Source organism: Salvia splendens, chromosome 16 (genome assembly GCF_004379255.2).
Source record: "Salvia splendens isolate huo1 chromosome 16, SspV2, whole genome shotgun sequence".
NCBI lineage: Eukaryota > Viridiplantae > Streptophyta > Magnoliopsida > Lamiales > Lamiaceae > Salvia > Salvia splendens.
The window spans coordinates 12611070-12636386 of NC_056047.1; the positions used below are offsets into that span (position 1 = coordinate 12611070).

The following is a 25317-nucleotide window of genomic DNA, read 5'->3' on the forward strand; positions in this document are numbered from 1 at the left end:
ATAACCCCATTAACTTCTATCTTTATTTATGTGATAACAAATGCAGCCACATTCACTGTTTTCTGTACTCTATACCTACAGCCACAGTCAATCCCCAGCCCTGCGGGTTTTTTCTTTTTTTTTTCTAGACTACGATTATCATTCCTCGAGTATACTAGGCTTTTTTTAAAGTCGGGCTTTGGGAGAGACGCATGACCCTCATGCGTCACCCGTTAATGAAACGCATGACCGTGATGCGTCTATGGGTAAGACGCATGAAACGCATGACACTCATGCGTCTCTCCTATAAACATAAATTCGCTCTGTAGCTTAGTGGTAAGAATTATGTGTTGTCATTGTGGAGACCCGGGTTCAAATCCCAGCGGCCGCATTACAATTTTTTTGGAAAATTTCTAGTACATATTTATTTAAAAGTTAATTAAAAGGAGTATTTTATGTCAATTTCTAGTACATAATTATTTAACATATTTATGTTAATTAAAAGTTTCAATAATTTATTTGAGAACCGTTTTGAATTGTTACTAATTATAATTTTTAAATAGTATTTTGTACTAGTAATTACAATTTTTTTGATTAATTTCTAGTACATAATTATTTAAAAGTTAATTAAAAGGAGTATTTTATGTCAATTTCTAGCACATAATTATTTAAGATATTTATGTTAATTAAAAGTTCCAATAATTTATTTAGTAACCGTTTTGAATTGTTACTAATTACAATTTTTAAATAGTATTTTGTACTAGTAATTACAATTTTTTTGAATAATTGCTAGTACATAATTATTTAAAAGTTAATTAAAAGGAGTATTTTATGTCAATTTCTAGCACATAATTATTTAAGATATTTATGTTAATTAAAAGTTCCAATAATTTATTTAATAACCGTTTTGAATTGTTACTAATTACAATTTTTAAATAGTATTTTGTACTAGTAATAAAAAAAATTGCAATGTGGCAACTGGGATTTGAACACGGGTCTCCACAATGACAACACATAATTCTTACCACTAAGCTACGGAGCGAATTTATGTTTATAGGAGAGACGCATGAGTGTCATGCGTTTTACCCTAAGACGCATGACCCTCTTGCGTCTTTCAATTAAAATAAAAAAAAATTGAAAAACGCATGACCCTCATGCGTCTTACCCATAGACGCATCACGGTCATGCGTTTCATTAACGGGTGACGCATGAGGGTCATGCGTCTCTCCCAAAGCCGGAATTTAAAAAAAGCCTAGTACACTCGATGAATGATAATCGTAGTCTAGAGCAAAAAAAGAAAAAACCCCAGCCCTGCACTTCTAACAATTAATTACTCCTTCAATGCATCACTAATTATAGATTTAGTAGTAATTACTTAATTAACCAGATGGGTCGACAAGAAGGCTTCGCGGAGAACATCTGCGCTGCCAACACACTCACACCTCCTCCACTCATTTCTTTTATTTTCTACATTCAACAATTTTATCCTCTTATTTTCTTTATGGTTATTAAAATTTCTCCATATATGCTATGGAGCTATAGAAGCATGATAAAATCATGGAAATGGATGAGTGTTGATTGTGTGACCTCATGCACCGTAGTATCAAGAATGGACGGGTTAATGAAATTTGTGATTCCCATATGTGAACCTGTATTGCGAAATCCACAATTAGCTAGTAGTATTACACAATTATTGTTCCAATTATAATGCACTAAACAACACTTTCCAAATTTAAAAGAATAATTACCATTTTGAATAAGACGGAGGAAGTCGTTGTTTAACTGGAAAGACAAAGAGAGCATGTGGTTCGCCCGGCGCACCATAATTTTTTAATATTGCTTTTAAATAGTCAATGAGCTGAGTATTATAGTAAGTAGTGAATTAAGTTCTTAAAAGTTGAGTGCATTTATATAAAACTAACGTAACATAGTAATTTTTCATGTAATTATGCAAGTTATAAGCAGGCTGAAAATAGATTATTTTAGCAATTATATTTAGTGTAACCTACCAGATACATACCTTTAGTTTGTTTATCTGGGTTGACATCGACTCCAATTATTTGGGTTGCTCCTCTTGCTTTTGCTCCTTCCGCTACCTGAGAGTGATAAAATGTTTTTTTAAGGGGGTAGTTTTGTGGCGGGATTGAGCTGAAAATTTAATACTACAATATGAGTGAAAAATAAAATATGGTGAAAACAGACCGCAAGGCCGACGGAGCCGAGGCCAAAAACAGCTACAGAAGGGCAGTGTTCCATTCCGCTCCAACCCCTGTACCAATTATAATCTATATATATAATTATTTTTTTCTGGATTCATAATTATTTACGTATTTAAGTTACTAAGTATAATACTCAGAAAATAAATGCCATTCCTAAAATATGTATTGTTATTTAAATTATTGAGAACACGTTCAAAAACAAATCCTTGGACAGTTGGGTCATGATACAATGCAAAAATGCATATAAAAACAAATGAAATAATATACCTGTGGAGATGCAACAGCTGAGCAAAGCCATATGCTTAAGAGACATAAGGTTTGGATCAATCTTGACAACGCAGGCGGAATCCATGACTGAATGTGGAAGTGTTGAGGAAATGGAAAACAGGGGGTTTCCAATCCATTCATATCCCAAAACCTGCTCCTCCCATCAATCGCCATCACCTTCTTCATCGGATTTATTCCATTCTTCTCACACACATTCGTTCTCTCCGATTTGCAGAACACGCATTCCCCACACTCCCCGTGAAATATAGTGACCACGTAGTCTCCACTCTCCACATCCTTCACTCCTTCTCCCACGCTCTCAACTATTCTGCATCCATCAAATCATATTTTCTAAGTATAAATAATTCAATTTGCAATTGGTTTTCATCCCACCGACGGATGACGGACGAACTGGGACTGACACATGCCTCTATGTCGTCTTTGACATGGCTAAGTTATGAAATTAGGTTTGTAGTTAGTAATGTCTTTAGCATTACTAACCAGTGTCCACATGGCTCCATTAATAATCACATAGTCTGAAAAGACAGCAGTCATTGCAAGAAAAAGTTTTATACGTAAATCTCATAATATTATACTACTGGTTGTTGGTGCGAACTTGAACTGAGGGCCTGAGGCACATATTGAAATGCATTTTCGTGTTAATTAAATTTTAATACTAGTAATTGTTTCACAACCTCATAGGTTATTAATATTCATTCTTTTGAAGAAAGGGGAAGAATATTTATATAATTAGTGCATCCACTCCACTCTTGTGCTTCTCAATTTTTATATATTCGTAAAATTTTTGTAGCATATAGCTTTTGCATTCAATAATATTAAACAAAGTTCATAAATAAATTATTTTTACAAACAATAATATATAATTAAAAATTAATGCATATATATGCTAAAAACAATGGTTTCATATCTATCTTCAAGGGAGTTTTGTTAATTTAATATCCTTTTTGAGTTTAGGGGGTAATTATTATTATTATTATTATTATTATTATTATTATTATTATTATTATTGTAAGTATTGAACAAAATAAGGGATTAACTGAAGGACAAATTAAAATTAATCTTTTTTCTTTTTTAGAATGCTTTATTTGGATCCTCTAATTTTAGTTAGAACACTAACAATAAAGACATTTTTTAAAGTGTGATATATTTCAAAATATAAAATATCATTCTTAATTGCATTGAAAAACATTCTTAATAGATTTTTTTTAATTGTAGACAGTAGACACCAAGATTAATGAAGCTCTGCAGTTACTAAATAATGACACTTCTTTAAGATGCCTACTGCACCTTTGACTTTCTCATGTTCATTATATCAATATAATCTCCCTTAATTTGTATGCACTTTGGAGATGTCATTATCAAAGCAATATATAATCATGTGGTAGTATTTCAACCAAACAAGTATTATATCAGCAGTTCAACTAAATACACAAAATATGTTTAGATGTTTATTATTTATTACAACAATGATTATTTATATATCATAATCCACATTAATTGTATAACAACACACCAGTACTATTCAAAACATTCAAAGGTGTAAAAGGCATCTCAATGACTTGCCATTAAGGAGCAACTGCATGGCATCATTGATCTTGGAAAATGGCATTTCATGTGTGATGAATTCGTCCAGCGTTCCGCGTGCCGTTCCGCCGGAACGACTTTGCAGCGGAACGCGTTGCGGAGCATGGTTTCGTCGAGGTTCCGTTCCCATGCCGTGCAGGGTGCCGACGACACGACTCGCGGCACGGTCTGTGCCGCCACGCGCTTCGGCGACGTGGCTCTCCCCCGCGTCGTGCGTGACGCAATAATTATTATTTTTTAAAAAAAATCGATTTTTATATAAAAAAAATAACGGTATTATTACCGTTTTTTTATTTTGTTTTTATTTTTTTTTTATTTTCTTATTCTATAAATAATCCTAATTCATCCTCATTTCACACACAACTACACATCTATTCTTCCTAAATCAACTTCATTTCCTCTCCAATTTTCATATTCAATCTCTTCACAAAATGTCCGGCGACGGCAACTACGGCGGTGGCGGCTCCGGTGGGTGGGATCTCAACGCGTTCGGCGATTGGGAGACCATGTACAACACACTTGGTGGTTCCGGTTCGTCGACGCCTGGCACCCAGGGGTCGGCGACGCCGGGCGGGTACCAACCACCCACTTTCGATGTGGATGCATACGCTCGACCCTCCGCCTCGCGGCCTTCTCAGGAATTGTCCCAGATTCGAGAGGATATCCCCGTTGAACCCACCCAGGGAGGAGGCCGAGGCGGTGGAAGCTCCAGGGCTGCGTCTGAGGCGGCCGAGGAGGAGGAGGAACCGGAGGATCTGGGCCGGCATCCTTATAGCAACGAAGAAACAAAGGCGGTGTACAACGCCTGGCTCACCATCTCGTACGATCCCATCGTCGGGAATCAACAAGCCACCAAGTGCTTCTGGGAAAAGGTCCGTGATGTCTACCACCAGACTAAGCCGAAAGGGGCCCGGAAGCGCAAATATACAATGCTCCGTGCTCACTTTGGCCGAGTCGACTTACAGGTCAAAAAATTTTACGGCATCTACTCGGCCGAAGCGACGCACTACCAAAGCGGAGCTTCGGGCGCCGACATTCTGACGCGCCTTCCACCAGGACACCGGTCTACAGTTCAAATTTGTTGATATTTGGCAGCTCGTCAAGGACGAGGAAAGGTGGGCAGGCGGTGTCCGCTCCAGCTCGGGCTCAACCTCAAAGCGCACGAAGCACACGGCGAGCGGCAACTACTCGTCTGGTGACACCGGGGAGGGCAGCGAGGGTGAACCGCAGGTGTTTGCGGGTACGCCCAGCGAATACGGGGGATCCAGCCGTGGGCGCCGTCGGCCGCAAGGGACGAAGGCGGCTAGAGCGTGGAAGGGCCGAGGCGAATCAAGCCAGCCGGCCTCGGGATCGGGCTCGCGGGGAGGCTCGGACACACTTATGGTGGCGTACATGACCGCCACAATGGCGGACACTTCCCGCTTCTCGTACGCCCAATTCGCGGCCTGGTGGAACGGAATTGTGCATATGGCAGCACAACTTGGCCTTCCGACTCCCCCTCAACCTCGACCGCCTCCGGAGGATGATTAGCCGGTGGAGTAGTTTTTTTATTTTCCCACGTTTAATTGTGTGTTTTTTATTGTGTGTTTTTTATTTTTTTAGGATTTTAATTGTGTGTTTTTTATTTTTTTTAAGTTTAAGTTGTACTTTTTTTTAATGTTGTGTGTTTTTTTAATAAAGTGTGTTTGTTTTAATTGAATTGGGTTGGAAATAAAAATAAGAAATGAAATTGAATGAATAGTAATTTAAGAAACGGTTAAGGAACGGCTAAGGAACGGAGAGTTGCAGGTTCCGTTCCTTAGTTAAGGAACGGAGTAAAAAAGTATAGTGGGGCACGCAAATAGTAGTTTAAGGAACGGTTTAGGAACGGTATAGGAACAGCGTTGTGGATGGCCTAATCCACACCTCCATCCGTCATTTCCCTTATTTTCTGCATCAATGTTTATTTTAAAATTAATAAACTATATAACATATATCCTCTATCAAAGAAAATTAAAATACTACTATTCAGTTTTGAAACTTGATAAATTAAAAGTAGTATTAATAGTAGTATGTGATTTAATTTGGTTCAAGTACCTCATGAACTGGCTTGTCCAATTCCTTGGGATTTATGAAATTCATAAGAGCATCCACAATAGCGCCTAGCGCACCGCTTAGCCGAGCGCCGGCGCTAGGCAGTGCGCTAGGCGATCTATTGCAACCGCCTAGCGGTTTCCGGATTTAAAAACCGCCTAGCGCTTGGCGGTTCCGTGGCGCTAGGCGGTGCGCTGGGCGATCCGGATCGCCTAGTGCACCGCTTAGCGCGATTTTTTTTTCCGAAACACTATATATACGCGCCTTGCACGTCATTTTCATTCGCACCACTTGTTTTAACGAGTACTCCCTCTATCTAAATTTCTGTACAAGATCAACAACGGTAAATGAATCTCAACAACGAGCCTACTTCAGGGAGTAGCGGGTCTCAAGGTCAAACTCCCCCGGTCCCCGTGGGAAGTGGATGGAGTCAGATGCCACCATACTACAACATGTACCCGTGGCAGCAGATGATGCCCGGGATGCCAGCCGGAGGGAGTCCGCCGGGGTGGGCACCCAGTGCCCAGATGATGCCGCGGTGGGTACCCGGGATGCAGATGATGCCCGGGGGGTACAAGCGACGCAAGGGACGCCGGGGGGGGGGGGGTACCGGCGATGCAGTGGACGACGGGTGGATCCCCGGCAACACAGGGGACGCCGGGGGACGTCTATCGCCCCAGTTTTGATTTTTCGACTGGTTCGTCGCACACATCGACCCCAACGGAGGCGCAACCGTTGCCCCAATTTGACACTTTCTCCTTCGATGAATTGGGGTTAGATCTTCTCGGTGTTCCGGATGCTCCCGTTCAAACGGGGGGGGGGGCAGGGCGGGGTCGTGGCGCCCCAAAGAAGAAAAACAAGGGGAAGAGGGTCGGCGAGTCCTCGCAGCCGGGTGAGGACGACAGCTCGGTACGAAGGAGGTGGATGGACGCGGAGAATGTCGCCCTGTCCAAGGCGTGGGTGAGTGTTTGCGACGATCCTCTGGTTTCGAACAACCAGAGGATCGTCAACTTGTAGGGCAAGATAGCAGCAGCCTACCAGAGGTTTTGCCCGGAGGGGAGGTGATGCACCGGGGAGGATTGTCGGAAGGGGTGGGACTGAATCAGGGCTGCGGTCTCCCGATTTTCGGGCTTGTACACCAACGCCCTCCGCATGATGAGCAGTGGCCAAACGGAGGAAGACTGCAGGAGGATAGCGGAGAAAGCCTTCCCCCTGAAGGGGGTGTATAAGGACTTCACCTACTGGAACTGCTATCTTGTGCTGAACGACTCCGAGAAGTTCCGAGTAGGTGTCGACGCTGGCTGGCCGAAGAAGCAACGACTGAACTATACCGGTGATTTCAGCGGCAGCAGCGGTGGTTCCCATGACCTCCCCGAGACGGCCCAGGAGGTCCCGACCCCTCGTTCGTTCGCTTGCCGAACTCGCCCGGTTGGGCACAGGCGGGCTCAACGGGAGGCGAGGGGGGTCGCCGGGGGTTCCCAGGAGGTCCAGTCGGCATCCCCCCTTGGCCAATCCACATCGGATCTCAAATTCTTCGCGCGTCAACAAACGCGCGCTCAGATGGTCAAGACGATGGCCGAATGGCAGGCGGCGGTGGACCCCGTGGAGAAGAGTTTGCTTCAAACATTGCTCCTGAGCATGCATGAGGATTTGGAGGCGGCACGGAGGGAAGCCGCCGGGAGTAGAGGCGGCGGCGGCGGCGACGGAGGCGGAGGCGATGGTGGCGACGGAGGCGGAGGCGATGGTGCCGACAACGACGGAGCAGATGAGTGAATTATTGTAATTTTTTTTGAATTATTGAACTTTTTTTAAAATTATTGTACTTTTTAAAATTTTAATAGTATTATTAATGTTTCCCGTATATGTCTCGTAAATTAAATTCCGTATATTGTGTGATTGTTAATTATTTCATTTTTATATAATTGTTATTAGTGATGTGGCTATTGATGTGGCTGAGCTATTTATGATGTGGCTAGGCTATTGTTGGGCTATTTATGATGTGGCAGGAGGATTTTTAGTGTTGATGATATGGCAGGAGGAGTTTGTGGCTAGGCTATGACTGAGCTATTGCTGGGCTATTCCTATTGTGGATGCTCTAAGGCTAATTGCTTTGCCTTTGATATGTTCCTCTGAATTGATGTCCACTCCAATAATTCTAGATGCGCCACTCGGTCGGATCAGTAGTCTCATAAAGTCAACAATTCCACTTTTCGGTGCTATTTAATGTTTCTACCTCTTTGACTCATCATTGGTCCATGTATTTACTGGAAACCACCATATGATGTAATATGTAAATGAGATGTTTCTATAATTAATTGACGATGCAGGGCGGCTGACCCTTCTCTCCTCGGTGACACATGTTTGTGATAATTGAAATGCAAATGAAACTTATAACATAAATGTATCATATGATATACATGAATACTATGTCCCAGCGAGATTCTATCCCCGCTCTGATACCACCTAAACTGTCACACCTCAACCCCTCTGACGTATACTCTTTTAATAAATAAATCTCTTATCATAAAAGCAATCAATACACGTGTCTAATTAATAGAACACCCATATTATATAAGTTCAAACCAACACTTATCCGATACATATTTCAAAACATCCTGTAAAGTAGTGGAACCCTCTCACCACTCTATATACTATACATTTATCTACATGCAAAATGATGAGGAGGAGAAGGTTGCCTATACGCGTCAGCCGCCGAACCTGATTACACGTGGAGTTCCTATGACCCACGTCAGTCAAAACTTTATTGCTATCTTATTCCTGAAAAATTTAGTGGTTTATATTAGCCACAACTCAGTATGTATAAATTTCCACCTTTAATCTCACATGATATAAACATCAAGCATATTCTTTTATCAATACATATAATCAGAAACAATATGTAACATAATTTAAAAACAAACCATTTCATATTCATATGCATATGCCACTCTATTCAGTTTATTATTCTGTAACAGTCAGGCCTGATATCTGCCCGGGATTCCTCTATGACCCGAAGGTCTCTCTGTAATTGGACTCATAGGTCCCTCCGTATTTGACCCGAAGGTCCCTCTGTAATTGGACTCATAGGTCCTCTATATTTGACCCGAAGGTCCCAATATGTTTGACCCGAAGGTCCCAATATGATCGACCCGAAGGTCCCAATACATCCACTGTGATTTCAGATCCAGGGCAAAACCGTCACAGATCCTCTTTAATCCAATGATTCACATAATCGGTATCATAAACATATCATTTGCACCAATAACATATCCATATCCATATCATATTCCATCAAATTATCCAATATATCTAAACAAACATGTCCATTTCAGCAATCAAATATTCATATCATATTCGACCACCAAAATCAAATAATTCATAATCATATCAATTTCACACCACATAATCCAATAATTCACTCCAATTCAACATATAACAATCAACCGCATAACATATGTAAAACTAAAAGTGTGATTTATACACACCTTATCACGATAGGTAATCTAGTCGGGAACTTGTTCCTGCTTATCGCTCCACAACACGTGATGCTATTTGCCGAAAGCTATATTCCCCTTCTCGTTGTTTTTGTTTTTTTTTCCTTCCACTGAACTCTCCTAAAAATCTCCTTTCTTTATATATATATATTTATGCATAAATATGAATAATAATTTACAAACATTCCCGTCGGTCACTTGCCGACTCATACATATAAGTTTGATAGTTTAACTCCAAGTGGCATGTTCTTAGTTAAGTACTAGTGCTACGCGTCACTTATATAATTAGTGATGAGGTGAAGATTACTAAAAAAATATCATTTCATATATTATATATAAATATATGAACATAGCTTAGTAATTAGAAAAGTACTCCTAGTCTAACACGTACATATACATAAGCATCTAACACATAAATCCATAATTCTAATTTAAAACTCAATTACATGTAATTATGTGATACATAATTGCTAATATCATGAAAGTATATTTCTAGATACAAAAAGTTATAATTAACTTAACCTCTCATAGTTTACTAAACACCATATGATATAGCAACCCACTCAAATCTCTAAAATATTTCATGTAATTATAATAAAATAGGTAATTATGCAATATGATGTATGAGTTGGGTTACGGATGTCACAATTCTTCCCCTCTTTAAGAATTTTGTCCGCAAAATTTGCTTTTCCCATGAGTTAATGCATCCAATAAAATCACTAACCCGTAAACAAATGTGGATAGTTCTTTCTCATTTTTTCTTCAGTTTCCAAGTAGCCTCTTCGACCATGTGATTCCGCCAGCTAACTTTAACCATTGTGATCTCTTTTTTTTTGCAATTGTTTAACCTGTCGGTCTACAATATTAACTGGTTCTTCTATGTAACTTAGATTCTCAGAAATCTGTATATCAGGATCTTTCAGAACATGTGAAGGATCAGATCGATAACGTCAAAGCATACTGACGTGGAAAACATTATGAATTTGTACTAATTCCGGAGGTAGTGCTAACCTGTACGCAAATGGTCCAACTCTTTCGACAATATCATAGGGCCCAATATAACAAGGACTCAATTTACCTTTTTCCCCGAATCGCATGACTTATTTCTCCACTTCATATTCCATCTCTTTTCGATGCTTGTCATAATAACTCTTTTGTTTATCCCATGTCACTTTCAATCTGCTTTTAATGATATCAATCTTAGAAACAGTTTCCCTGGATAATTTCTGGTCCTTCTAGAATCTTCATACACTGAACTTTTACATTTTCTACTATACAATGTCTCATACAGCGTCATAAATGAAACTGGTTACTATACGCAAACTTTATCAAGACTAAGATAGTAAATTGCAGATTTCTGTCAGACATATAAAATACTAGAATACCATATAAATGTACTTCATCTCTCACGTACTTTTCAGCTAAGTGATATAACGAAGAAATCCAACGTATAGATAAGAAATGTGCTGTTAGTCTGTCTACAATCATCTAAACAACATCTTTTCCCTTTTTGTGTTCTCAGTAACCTATAGCAAAATATCGTAATTGCATTCTCATTTCAAGACTATAATAGCTAAAGGCTTCAACAAACCTGTAGACATCTGATGATCTGCTTTAACATGTTGACACGTCAAACACCTCGAAACAAACTCTACGACTTTCTTCTTCCTCTTCGACCAACAATAATACTCTAATAATGATGTTATTTGTATATATGTAATCACTCTGCTTTACTTGTAACTCAAAGCATATGTAACAACATTCGCCTTCTTAAGATGGTATTACGATGGTGTAATCATAACCTTTAAGAAAATCTATCGAACGTCTCTGTCTCATATTCAACTCCTTCTAACTCATCAAATATTTCAAACTCTCGTGATCAACCAGAATTTGATGAAGTCCTCCATACAAATAAAGAAGCCAAATCGTCGAAGGAAAACAACACTGCTAAATCCAGATCAGAAATAGAATAAGAAGCTTCATGTACTCATGATTGTCCTTGACGCATAAGCAATAAACTTTCCATTTTTTTTAATAGAAGAAAACCAAATCCATGTTGCAGTGCATTACTGTAAATAACATAATATCATGTACATGTGGAACTAACCAATATAGACGACATAGTCAATCAATGCTTCAACTCATCAAAACTGTTTTGACATGCTTCACTACATATAAGAGGAGAACTCTTCCGGAATAACTTCTTCATCAATTCAACCATAATCAAGAATCATTTTCAGTCGACAAATACTTCAATATTCTGTATATCCATTTCTATTCTTCAACCTGATACCATGTGTCCCAATAATACCACATGATCTAGCTAGACTCACACTTACCCAACCTTGCAATAAGCTGTTTATCTCGCAAAATTTGTAATACTGACTGCAAGTGATTAACATGCTCATCTGTACTTCGTGAAATATACTAGTAAGTCAATAAAAATAATCACTAAGTGATATAGGAATGGTTGAGAGACTTTGTTCATCAATACCATAAATAATTGTAGGTGCAATAGTTAATTTGAAAGGCATAACTAAAACTCAAATGGTCGTATTGAGTTTAAAATGGTGTCTCTGCAATATTCTCTTTAGCTATCTTCAACTGATGGTATCTTGACCGAAAACCAGTACTCGAAAACAGTTGCATACCTTGAAATTGATCAAATAAGTCTTCTATTCTCGGTAATAGATATTTATTCTTCACAATCACTTGATTCGACTTCCAATAGTGTATATGATGTCGCAGTGTGTCGTCTTTCTTCTACAAAAATAATATTGGTGCTCTCCAAAGTAAAACATTGAGTCATACATATCTCTTGTCTGACAACTCTTGTAACTATTTATTTAACTCTTGAAACTCTAATCAAGACATTTGATAAGGATGAATAGAAATAGATGCAGTACCAGGTAGTAACTCAATAGTGAAGTTTGTCTCTTGATCAGGTGATACTCCAGAAATATTTCCACTTCGAATAAATTGAAAAGTCGATGTAGCTAATATAAGACAAGTTGCAATTGGTCGATACCATTAAATATCACTCGATCTCGTCTCGATTATTATATTACCATTTCTTTAACATGACAAGCTCCCTTAGTTCGATGAAATGACAACCAATTTATACCCGTGATAATATCAAATTTGTGTATGAACAAAAGAATCAATGTTCGCTAGCAGCTCAACTGAATTAACTCACACCACGTAGTCTAGATAAACCGTGTATACTGAAACAATGTCAGCTCATAATCAACAACAAATATAGTTCCTTGTGAAGACAAAAACTCTCTTTACTTCTCATCACAATACACTTCTTGCATATATTTATCATTAAATTCTCTAGGAAAATCGTCTGAACTGAGTACCAGATGTTGTATCATGGATTGTGGGACTGTTTCTCACCAATAGTAAGTATTGCTTCAAAGAAGCGACACTGTGTAATCAAAATGCTCATCTGACATACAACTCATCCGATTGAACACATGTTCTATCCTTTTCAACCATATCTCGGCCTCGGTCGGATCAGTAGTCTCATAAAGTCAACAATTCCACTTTTCGGTGCTATTTAATGTTTCTACCTCTTTGACTCATCATTGGTCCATGTATTTACTGGAAACCACCATATGATGCAATATGTAAATGAGATGTTTCTATAATTAATTGACGATGCAGGGCGGCTGACCCTTCTCTCCTCGGTGACACATGTTTGTGATAATTGAAATGCAAATGAAACTTATAACATAAATGTATCATATGATATACATGAATACTATGTCCCAGCGAGATTCTATCCCCGCTCTGATACCACCTAAACTGTCACACCTCAACCCCTCTGACATATACTCTTTTAATAAATAAATCTCTTATCATAAAAGCAATCAATACACGTGTCTAATTAATAGAACACCCATATTATATAAGTTCAAACCAACACTTATCCGATACATATTTCAAAACATCCTGTAAAGTAGTGGAACCCTCTCACCACTCTATATACTATACATTTATCTACATGCAAAATGATGAGGAGGAGAAGGTTGCCTATACGCGTCAGCCGCCGAACTTGATTACACGTGGAGTTCCTATGACCCACGTCAGTCAAAACTTTATTGCTATCTTATTCCTGAAAAATTTAGTGGTTTATATGAGCCACAACTCAGTATGTATAAATTTCCACCTTTAATCTCACATGATATAAACATCAAGCATATTCTTTTATCAATACATATAATCAGAAACAATATGTAACATAATTTAAAAACAAACCATTTCATATTCATATGCATATGCCACTCTATTCAGTTTATTATTCTGTAACAGTCAGGCCTGATATCTGCCCGGGATTCCTCTATGACCCGAAGGTCTCTCTGTAATTGGACTCATAGGTCCCTCCGTATTTGACCCGAAGGTCCCTCTGTAATTGGACTCATAGGTCCTCTATATTTGACCCGAATGTCCCAATATGTTTGACCCGAAGGTCCCAATATGATCGACCCGAAGGTCCCAATACATCCACTGTGATTTCAGATCCAGGGCAAAACCGTCACAGATCCTCTTTAATCCAATGATTCACATAATCGGTATCATAAACATATCATTTGCACCAATAACATATCCATATCCATATCATATTCCATCAAATTATCCAATATATCTAAACAAACATGTCCATTTCAGCAATCAAATATTCATATCATATTCGACCACCAAAATCAAATAATTCATAATCATATCAATTTCACACCACATAATCCAATAATTCACTCCAATTCAACATATAACAATCAACCGCATAACATATGTAAAACTAAAAGTGTGATTTATACACACCTTATCACGATAGGTAATCTAGTCGGGAACTTGTTCCTGCTTATCGCTCCACAACACGTGATGCTATTTGCCGAAAGCTATCTTCCCCTTCTCGTTGTTTTTGTTTTTTTTTCCTTCCACTGAACTCTCCTAAAAATCTCCTTTCTTTATATATATATATTTATGCATAAATATGAATAATAATTTACAAACATTCCCGTCGGTCACTTGCCGACTCATACATATAAGTTTGATAGTTTAACTCCAAGTGGCATGTTCTTAGTTAAGTACTAGTGCTACGCGTCACTTATATAATTAGTGATGAGGTGAAGATTACTAAAAAAATATCATTTCATATATTATATATAAATATATGAACATAGCTTAGTAATTAGAAAAGTACTCCTAGTCTAACACGTACATATACATAAGCATCTAACACATAAATCCATAATTCTAATTTAAAACTCAATTACATGTAATTATGTGATACATAATTGCTAATATCATGAAAGTATATTTCTAGATACAAAAAGTTATAATTAACTTAACCTCTCATAGTTTGCTAAACACCATATGATATAGCAACCCACTCAAATCTCTAAAATATTTCATGTAATTATAATAAAATAGGTAATTATGCAATATGATGTATGAGTTGGGTTACGGATGTCACACATAGTATATTATGGTGTATAAAGTTATTATCATGAATTCTTATTAATCAAAATAAATATAATATGGTGCAGTATCTTAATTAATATAAATAATATGTATTTGTATTAATGTTGTATAAATGTTATTATTAAGGATTAATAGTATTATGAATTATAAATCTTGTATATACTATGCCATATATGATGTTATCATAATTAATAATGTGAATTATCATAGTTTTATCATATTGTAGTACTTTACTTATTACTGTAGTACGAGAACTTGCTAGATTAGGCCATTAGTGTGGGAAAAAAATGAAAAATCAATCAATTAATTGGAGATATGGTTAATCTAAGCTTAGATTTATCAATTAACCTTAAATTGATAAATCAGTTATAAATTAAATTGATTGATTCAAATTGATTAGTTGGGGATTTAGCAAGAATTACTTAAGTAAAGATGTAAGCAAACACCGAAGATAAAAGAGATGATGAAATAGGTTATATTCAAGCAACTCCAACAATCAAGTCACACTCTAGACGATGTTGATGATGATAATGATGCTACTAATTAGAAATGATGTCACAAATTAACTTTTAAACTCAATAATAAATACTTAAATAATTATATAATAATATTAAATTACAAAATAGATAATTGAAGTCAATATCTATGCAAAATTATATTAACAATTATTTAATATTCCCTCCGTCCGCTAATAGGAGTCCCGTTTTTCCACTTTGGTCCGTCCATAAATAGGAGTCCCGGTTAAAACATATATATACAAGTGGACATATATTCTACTAACTTTCGTCCACCTTCTTTTTTTAACATTTCTTAAAACCCGTGCCGGAAATAAATGAGACTCCTATTTACGGAAGGGGGTAATAAATAACTCGGTTGGTAATTAGTCCATGATTTAATTTTATATTTATATTGATTATTGTTCATTTAGATAACTGAATTTGAGAACTTCAATTGATTACCAATTTTATTTCACAAATGAGGATTCCAATTGATCTTCGACTCAATGGATTATGATTAAAGTATACAAATTAGAATCTTAATTGAATTTAAGTTTAAATGACCACTTAGATATTTCAATTCATATTATATATAGTTGAGAATTAAACTGTTTTTTCAATTGATTTGTCATTTTAGCAATTGAAAATTCTTATTGATATTAGATTCAATTGATTATGATACTTTGAGGTTTAATTAATCATTGGTTCAACTAATAATTGGAAATATCATGTGAACAATTAAAGTATTGATTTTAAATTTGAAGTATCCAATAAAAACATTATTATTATTATTATTTTCTTTCATATTAGTTTTTATTTGTTTTTTAAGATTCAATGTTTGAATTTCACATTCACAAACTACAACAAAAATTCCAATTCCGTTACTATTCAATCGTGAGGGGATAATAAAGACCCATGTTTGATTTTAATTCTTTAATTTTGACTCGGACGTTTTTTGCTTTTCTGTCATAAGAGAGAAATGGAGGAGAGAGGAGAGTGACCGGAGAAGAAGGATCGATGGAGGGAAGAGTCATAGGAGATTAAAATAGAGAGTGGGCGGGGAATCGAGCTAGATATGGATGAAGTTTTCATTTGGTGAAGCCGAAAGAAGAGGAGGCAACACAATTTATTATTTCAAAATATGTGAGCAGTATATGTTAGTTAACATATATCGAGTATTGAAGTATTAAATATGGGTAGAATCGTCTTAGATAATTACTGATTTTAAGGTAATGGATTTTAAATTAAAATTTTTTTTATTATAGCTGGGCCATAATATGACCATTTATCATCATACTCTCTTATTTAATAAGAGTAAAATAAATAGATAACAAAATTGGGGGTTGAGAAACTTACAGCCAATCCGACTGCTCCACAGTGGACCCCTCCTCCACGTCAGCAGTATTCCACACTGCTCCAAGACCTGAAATAAAATCACACGTCATTCTCATTTCTCATTATTTAATTAAAATTTATTTCACCTTTGTCTACACTATTGTAATTAAATAATGCTGACATGTTGAAACTGCACAGCTAGAGTTTGTCTACACTATTGTAATTAAATAATGCTGACCTGTTGAAACTCCACAGCTAAGAAGAGTCATTTTGTCAAGGGGGCCTTGGGATCAATCTTAACGACACATGCTGAATCCAGCACAGTATACTCGCTGAAGGTGGAAGTGTTGAGAAAATGGAAGATCGGCTTCCCGTCTTTCATCGAAAATCGTCACTTTCCGTCGCTTGCCATCGTGCTCTTCATCGGATTCACTCTGAATTTCTCGCATAAATTGGTCGTCTTCTTTGATTTGCAGTAGACGCATTTTTCGCATTCGCCGTTGAAAATGGGGACTACATGGTCACCTATTTCCAGATCGCTCGCACCTTCTCCCACGCTCTCCACCACTCTACATCACAATAAATATGCCCCAACAAAACGCTTACTTTTAAAGAGTTATGCATATAATAGGCTCATCTTTCTCCTACTATGTGAAATTAGAAAACAAATAATAAGTAAATACTATCATACTTATCTCTTAATTATGTCTTATCCATATAATTTCCTCCCTTTATTCATTAATGCATTTCTATCCTCTGAAAAATCTTATTCTTGATTTTGTCATTTATACAATAATCTATCGCTGCCGAAAATCTTATTCTTGATTTTTCTTTATGAAATAGTCAAATCTATGATACAATATTTTATACAAATATTAACAATCTGACAACCACACTAAAAAAAACATGGACGTATTTCCCAATGTACAAATCCTTTATTTATTCATTAATCTATAAATGATAGTTGTAGTAATAAAATCTCTATTATTATGTACCTAAAACATAACTAAACTCCGCCCTCTCGAAACCTACTCGGCTAACCTATTCTACTTTCATATTGCATGTTTTATAAAAACTGAAAACTGTAGTATTTTTTTTACATAAAGGAGATTGATGCGAAAAAATTACTGCACCGACTTAAAATAATATTTTGAGAGGATAAAAACCTAAAATTATGAAGGCCGGCAGATAATAGCATTGAGTAATACTCCTCCGTCCCAAGAAAGGTCACCCACTCCTTAAGTGATACGGGATTTTATTCAATTTTATTTTGTGTGTAAGATGGAGAAAATAAAGTAAAAGAGAGGGAATAATGTAGAGATAAAGATATTTCTATTTTTAGTAATGAGTAATCTTGGATGATACAAACAAAAAGAAAAGTGGGTTATTTTTTATAGGACAGAGAGAGCACATGATAATTAATTATGATGAGTTCTTACCCAGAAGCTTCGTGGCCCAAAATCCGAGGGAAGACTCGTTGAGCTTCGCTCTTCAAAAAATTAAATTAAGAAGAACAGAGGTTGTTAATGGAGAGAAAATGGAATACATAATTCAGTATTGAGAGCATCCGCAATGGGCTGACGATGGCATGCCCGATGGCGAGCATCGTCCGCACCCATTGCAGGTGCGTGCCATAGGCCGCGGACGATCGTCGAGGCCTATACTTTGGGCGCGGAGTATAGGGCGGACGATGCCCATCGTCCGCGCCATTGCGGCTTACGCGGATGATGGGCGCGCCCGATGGCACACATTTTACTTAAAAAATGCGTTTGCCGGGATTCGAACCCGGGTCTATTACTTGGAAGGCAATAATCCTAACCATTGGACTACAAGCACTAGTTGAGATATCTTGAAAACTAAATTGTTTTATACATTTATTAAGATGATAATGTGATAAAAAATGATAATTTATGATTAAAAAGTAGAATTCGGTGAAACGAGGATTTGCTTCTTCGAGTTATTAAGATGATTATGTTGTGTGATTGAAATGAAGGTTTTTTTATAAATGTATTAATTTTTATAAATGTATTAATTTTTATAAATATATTAATTTTTAATTCGTATTGTAGTGTATTAATTTTTATAAATGAAATGAAGTTTTTCCCAATTTTTTGTTATTTAAATATTCAAATAAAATAAAATGCATAGGGCGCGCTATAGGGCGGGCCTTAGGGCGCCCCACTGCAGGTGAAGGGGAAGGAGGATAAAACCGATGACGTGGCGCGCCATAGGGCGCCCCATTGCTGATGCTCTGGTGGATAAATGTTGTTTGACGATGCCTCTCCTTTCCAAGCACTGAGATCGGTGTGGCAGATCGAAGTGAAAAGCACTCGGATTCGGACCTCCATTTTGTGAGGTGGATCAACCCGGATCTCCTCCACCACCAGCGGCTGGTTTTCACTCGGATTCGGACCTCCATTTTGTGAGGTGGATCAACCCGGATCTCCTCCACCACCAGCGGCTGCCCCGCCGCGTACGCCACCGCCGCTGCAACGCTCGATCATTAGAATCCTCTCGCAATAAATATTCAGATAAAAATATCAGCTCTATTTATAAATGATGTACCTTTGCATGTTATCACTTTTCCGACGGTGTCGCTAGAAATAATAGCATCTTCATAATTGTGTTGCTTCCCAAACTGCCCATTGTTTGTGTGAATTTGTGTGTGTGTGTTTTGTGTCGATAATATCGTTGTCATGTTCTGAGCCTTTATCTCATGCTCGTTTCGTTGTATCAATTGGTCAACCAGCTATATTTCAAGTCAGGCAGATCGAAATAAATTAAACCTCTTTACATTAATGAAAAGCATTTATTGACCTGATTATTTTTATACTATATCTGTAGATATTGGCCTGGCTATTTTTAATAGGAGGACAAAACTTGGCAACCTTTCCACATTATTGTGCTCCCACTAGTAATAAAGTCAACATCTTATATCCGATGTCCCAATAATATTTCATAAATCGTAATCTATTTGACAATATTTCTTTTTTAAAATCATAAATAAAATAAAAATTCAAATTAAATTTTTGGTATTGATCTTTCAATTAAAAAAGTAACGAAACTAGAGAAATGAATTATGGTTATAGAATCCAACAACTTTATATTGGATTAGTTGACATTCAATCAAGAATATAAAACAACTAAAAATCTAAGGCAATCTGCAACGCTGCCTCTTGTCCGTCTCTTAACCGTTTCATCTTTTAACTATTCATGAGCCCCACTGTACTTTTCACTCCATCTCTTAACTAAGAGACATAACCTGCAACCCTCCACCTCTTATCCGTCTTTTAACCATCTCATCACTTAACTATTCATTCAATTTCATTTTTTATTTTTATTTCCAACAAATTCAATTAATAAAAACACACTTCATTAAATAAAATAAAATTACAACTTAAAATCCTAAAAAAAATACATAATTAAATTCGTGGCAAAATAAATAAAAAAAGACATAATTTAAAATATAATTTTATAGAAATTATAAAAACTACTCGGCGAATCATTTCCCGAGTGAGGCGGTGGAGGCGGAATACCAAGTTGTCCCGCCAGATACACAATGCCGGCATGATGGGCTTGAAATTGGGCAGGCGTCATGCGGGAAGTGTCCGCCATCGTGGCGGTGAAGTACATGGACATTAAGGAGGAGGGCGGACCTTGGGAGCCCGCCTGGCTTGATTCGCCTCGGCCCCTCCTCCCTCTAGCTGCCTTCGCCGCCTTGGTCCCTTGCAGCCGACGGCGCCCACAGGAGGACCCCCATGCATCGTCCACCGTGCCCTCAACCTCCTGCGATGCAACAGCTTATGCGGCGCTGCCTGAACCGCCCCCACTAGACGAGTATTGGCCACCCGTCGTGTGCTTCTTGCCTCTTCGAGGTCGAGCCCGTACTGGACTGGACACCGCCGACCCACCTTGCCTCATCTTTGACGGCCTCCCAAACATCGACATGTCTGAATTCTTTGTCGGTGTCGTCGAAATAGACTCGCAAAGCCGATCTCAGAATGTCGGCTCACGTGGCTCCGCTTTGGTAATGAGCCGCTTCTGTCTTGTAGATGCCGCAGAATTTTTTGACCTCCTGTCGACTCGGTCAAAGTGAGCGCGGAGCATCTTCAATGTGCGGCGGCGGGACCCCTTCGGCTTAATCTCGTTGTAGGCCTCGGTGACCTTTTCCCAGAAGCACTTCCGGGTTTGTTGATTCCCGACGATGGGATCATACGAGACGCTGATCCAGGCGTTGTACACAACCATCGTGTCCTTGGGCTGTACGGATGCCGGCCTACATCCTCCTCCTCCTCGGCCACCTCCGCCTCTTCCTCCACGGCGTCGAATGCCCTGGAGCTTCCACCGTCTCGTCCTCCTTCCGGAGTGGGTTCACCCGGATAATCCTCCCGAATTTGGGATAATCCCTGCGAATACCTCGGGGCAGAGGGACGAGCGTATGCATCAACATCAAAATGGGGTGGTTGGTACCCCGCCGGCGTCGACGAACCCTGGGTGCCCGGCATCGACGAACCGGAACCGGAACCACCCAAGACATTGTACATGCACCCCCAGTCGTCAAACGCGTTGATGTCAAACCCGCCGGAGCCGCCCTCGTTTCCGTCGCCGGACATTTTGTGATGAAAATTGGAGAGGTTAGATGAAAATTGGAGAGGAAATGGAGATGATTTGGGAAGAATAGATGTTTGTTTGTGTGTGTAATGTGGATGAAATAGGAGTATTTATAGAGTAAAAAAAACGGTTGAAAAAACGGTAATATTACCGTTTTCATTTAAGAATTTTTTTTTATTAAATTCGAATTTTTTTTAAAAAATGATTTATTGCGTCAGCGTGACGAAGCCCACTCGCGGTCCGGCGAGTGGGCGTCACGCGTGGCGCCAGCTCGCGCCACGTGGCACAGGCGTGTGGCGAGCCAGCCAGTGAGACGTCTTGGTGGGACAGGCGTCTCGTCTCGGCAGGACGAGATACGAGCCACCCGCGGGACGCGTTGCGGGTGGCCTAAAGCCATGTACAGATTAGGAATAAAGATTTTTCAATAATTTTAAAATTCAACAAGTATTCAACTCTTCAAAACAAGGAAGAAAAAGTTTGACCTCCGTTGAAATGACGTATGAAAAACTATGTTCTTATAGATCGGAGGAACTTTCATTGCAAACGATCGATTAATTGTGATCTTATCAAATGTAAGACAATGAAAGGAAACAAAATCTATATCGAGATTAGTCATTAAGTCGTGATTTAAATGTCTTTGTCCCATCTTATTTTTAATTTCATATCCAACATATTATTGAACATCAATAATCAGAGAGATTTCCGATGCAGATTCGGTCAAATTCGACATTAGATAGTCGACGGGTACACATATATTTATGTAAACCGTCCAAATTCATCAGATCATGTTAGTTAATAACTCGGTTTAGATAATGAAGAATAAAATAAATTTTGATTAGAGTCAAATAAATCTGTGCTGTCTCTATGAATGAATAAATAATGCCGTCGTTACCATATTAATAAATCAACTAATTGGATCTTAGATTGATACTTCGACGAAAGAAACTTACTCATTTGTTTGTATTGACTAATTTATATCCATGCCTCTTCATAATATATATAGCTTCTTGATGGGATACGAACTAAACAACTAAACAATAATTGCGAGCCCGATAGCAGTGACGGCCCATCAGCCCAAAACCCAAGAAAGAGTATCAGTTCGGCACAACCAAAGAGTTCGGTCACAGCCTATAGCTCGGTAGTATCAGTTCGGCACAACCAAAGAGTTCGGTCACAGCCTATAGCTCGGTAAAAGCCGACCAATCGAGCTCAACTCTCAGATCGGCAAAAGCTGATCGGCAAAGTTCAGCAGTTCGGTCTCAGTATTCGACCGAACAAGGAGATAGTGGACCCATGCAGGATCTCCACGACCTCCATTACACCCACGATCTATTTAGTGGTATTAAGCAGTTATCAACCACCCTACCAGGGCTGCAAACCACGATCTTAGTTCGAATGTATAAATAGAACTTAGATCAGATAGACGAAGGTTAAGTTCTCTAGATCCTGAATCTCATATAGCAAATCAGTATTGTAATCTGTAAGCTGATCAAGCAATACAAATTTGCCATCTATTCTTCCCGTGGACGTAGATTTACCTCAGTAAATCGAACCACGTAATTTTCAGTGTTGTGATCTTCATTTATTACTTGCATTTATTCCCATCAAAAATTCGCCAAATCATCACTGGCGCCGTCTGTGGGAACACAGAAAACCAAAACTGTGATAAAAGCGAGTTTTTGATCATCTTCCACCAAAAAATGCGTACCAGATCACATAATACCCATACTTCCGTCCGTGATGAACGTGAGGAAGCTAGTCCAGCCCGTAGGTCTGGAAAACAGCCTCGGGAGAAATCTGCCTCCAGTTCTCACGGTGAAAGAACAAACCACTCAAAAAGTCATCGCACCGAGCCTCCCCAGCAGCTCGATTTGAATGAGGCTGTCAAGTTGTTCTTGGCTGAGAAGCAGGATGAGTTCTTAACATTCCTGCAAAAGAGCCAGAAGCCGGAGAAAAAAACGACGGATTCTCCCTCCCCCTCCAGACATGAAAGTCACTACCGCAGTAGTGTCGTATCTTCCAGGAGAAAGAATCCTCACCACCGATATGTTCCTTCTCCTCCTTGTTACCGAAATCACAGGAGAACTCCATCTCCACCATACCGTAGAGATGTCGGATTCGCTATGTATGGAGCGCTGAAGACTCCATTTTCGGATGATATCACCAGAACTCCGTTGCCACAGAATTACCGAACTCCGTCAGTGACTTATGACGGGTTAGTGGATCCTCATGATTTCCTGGGACGCTATCAGTATAATATGGCGAACCAAGGTCTCAATGAGGTTCATATGTGTAAGCTGTTTCCCGAGCTGCTCATCGGGAACGCAAGAAGGTGGTTTGATAGCCTCCCTCAAGGCAGCATTAGATCTTACAGAGATCTAATGGATGCTTTTCATAGGAGGTTCTTCCAGAAAGCTGAAACCCGAATCACTTCGGCTCAGTTGCTTTCTATACGTCAAGGTCGCGATGAAAAGATTAGCGACTTCATGACAAGATTCCACAAGGAGTGCCTACAAGTAGATGATCTCAATGATCTACTTGTCATTTCGGCATTCCAAAATGGAATTCTGCCAGGAGCTCTCTACAGAAAGCTCGTTGAATGCAGTCCGCAAACAACTCAAGAGATGTGGGACATTGCGGATCAGTTTTCTCGTGCTGATGAGGCAGACCGTCGAAAACGGTCTTTAGACAGCTCTTCCAGAGGAGACAAGAGGAAGCCCGATCATAGCGATCAGGGACATCCTCGCCGAACTCCTTTTGAAAGAATTCAAAGGGCACCGGTACAAGACAGATTGGGACCACGTCTCAATCCTGAGAAACCACCCGCTCAGTTCGTACCATTGAACAAGTCGAGAGCGGAAATTTTCGAACTGCATTCTGATGTGTTCGAAAAACCAAAGCCGATGACGAAATCGGCCACGCGCCGAAGTCATGATAAATATTGCTCCTTCCATCAAGACCACGGTCACGATACCGAGGAGTGCCGAAATTTGGCAGCAGATATTGATGTTCTTGTGAAAGCAGGGACGTTAAAAAAATACCAAAGCAAGCCGCCGAAAAAGAATAAGAAACAGAGAAGTGCGAACTGCGCTCCTCAGGATCCTAAAAGGCAACAGGATCCCGAAGACGATGACGAGCCGCAATATGATGGAGTGATCCAGACTATTGACGCTCTCCCAGCCGGGAAGACTAAATCGTCTCTAAAATCAGAGCGCAGAGGCTTCAATCGAGAGGAGCCAACACATAAGAGGCTGAAGAAGGAGGAAGTAATTACATTTTCAGATGCAGATCCCGTCCCGGCCATTTCTCCTCATCAAGACGCTATTGTCATTCAAGCTGGAGTGGCAAACAAACTGATCCACAGAGTGTTTGTGGATACAGGAGCGTCGGTTAGCATTCTTTTTAAAGAATGTTTTGATAAACTGGAAGTGGATCCAGCTCGGCTCAGTCCGGCCCCACTTCCTCTGAAAAGTTTCGCCCAGGAGGACACCCGCCCTGAAGGTATTATCAGCCTTCCGATTACGGTAGGAAGAGCGCCTACGAGCTCCAGTACGGTGATCGAGTTTTTTGTGGTAAAAGCTCGATCCCCGTATAACATTATACTGGGAAGAGACTGGCTCAACACAGTTCGGGCCATTTGCTCTACTTATCACCTCACAATCAAGATCCCCACTAAAGGAGGGATAGCAGTCATCCGAGGTGATCAAAAAAGAGCAAAAGAATGTTTGCAGATTGCGCTTAAAAGTG

General features: G+C 39.0%; 1 non-coding gene and 1 pseudogene across 1 annotated transcript; both read right to left on the minus strand.

Annotated features, from left to right (window-relative positions):
- Positions 1-52: 52 nt before the first annotated feature.
- LOC121770192 lies at positions 53-19657 on the minus strand (annotated as a pseudogene).
- On the minus strand, positions 18724-18795 carry TRNAG-UCC. The gene has a single exon. It is a non-coding gene; the product is annotated as a tRNA-Gly (tRNA).
- Positions 19658-25317: the final 5660 nt, after the last annotated feature.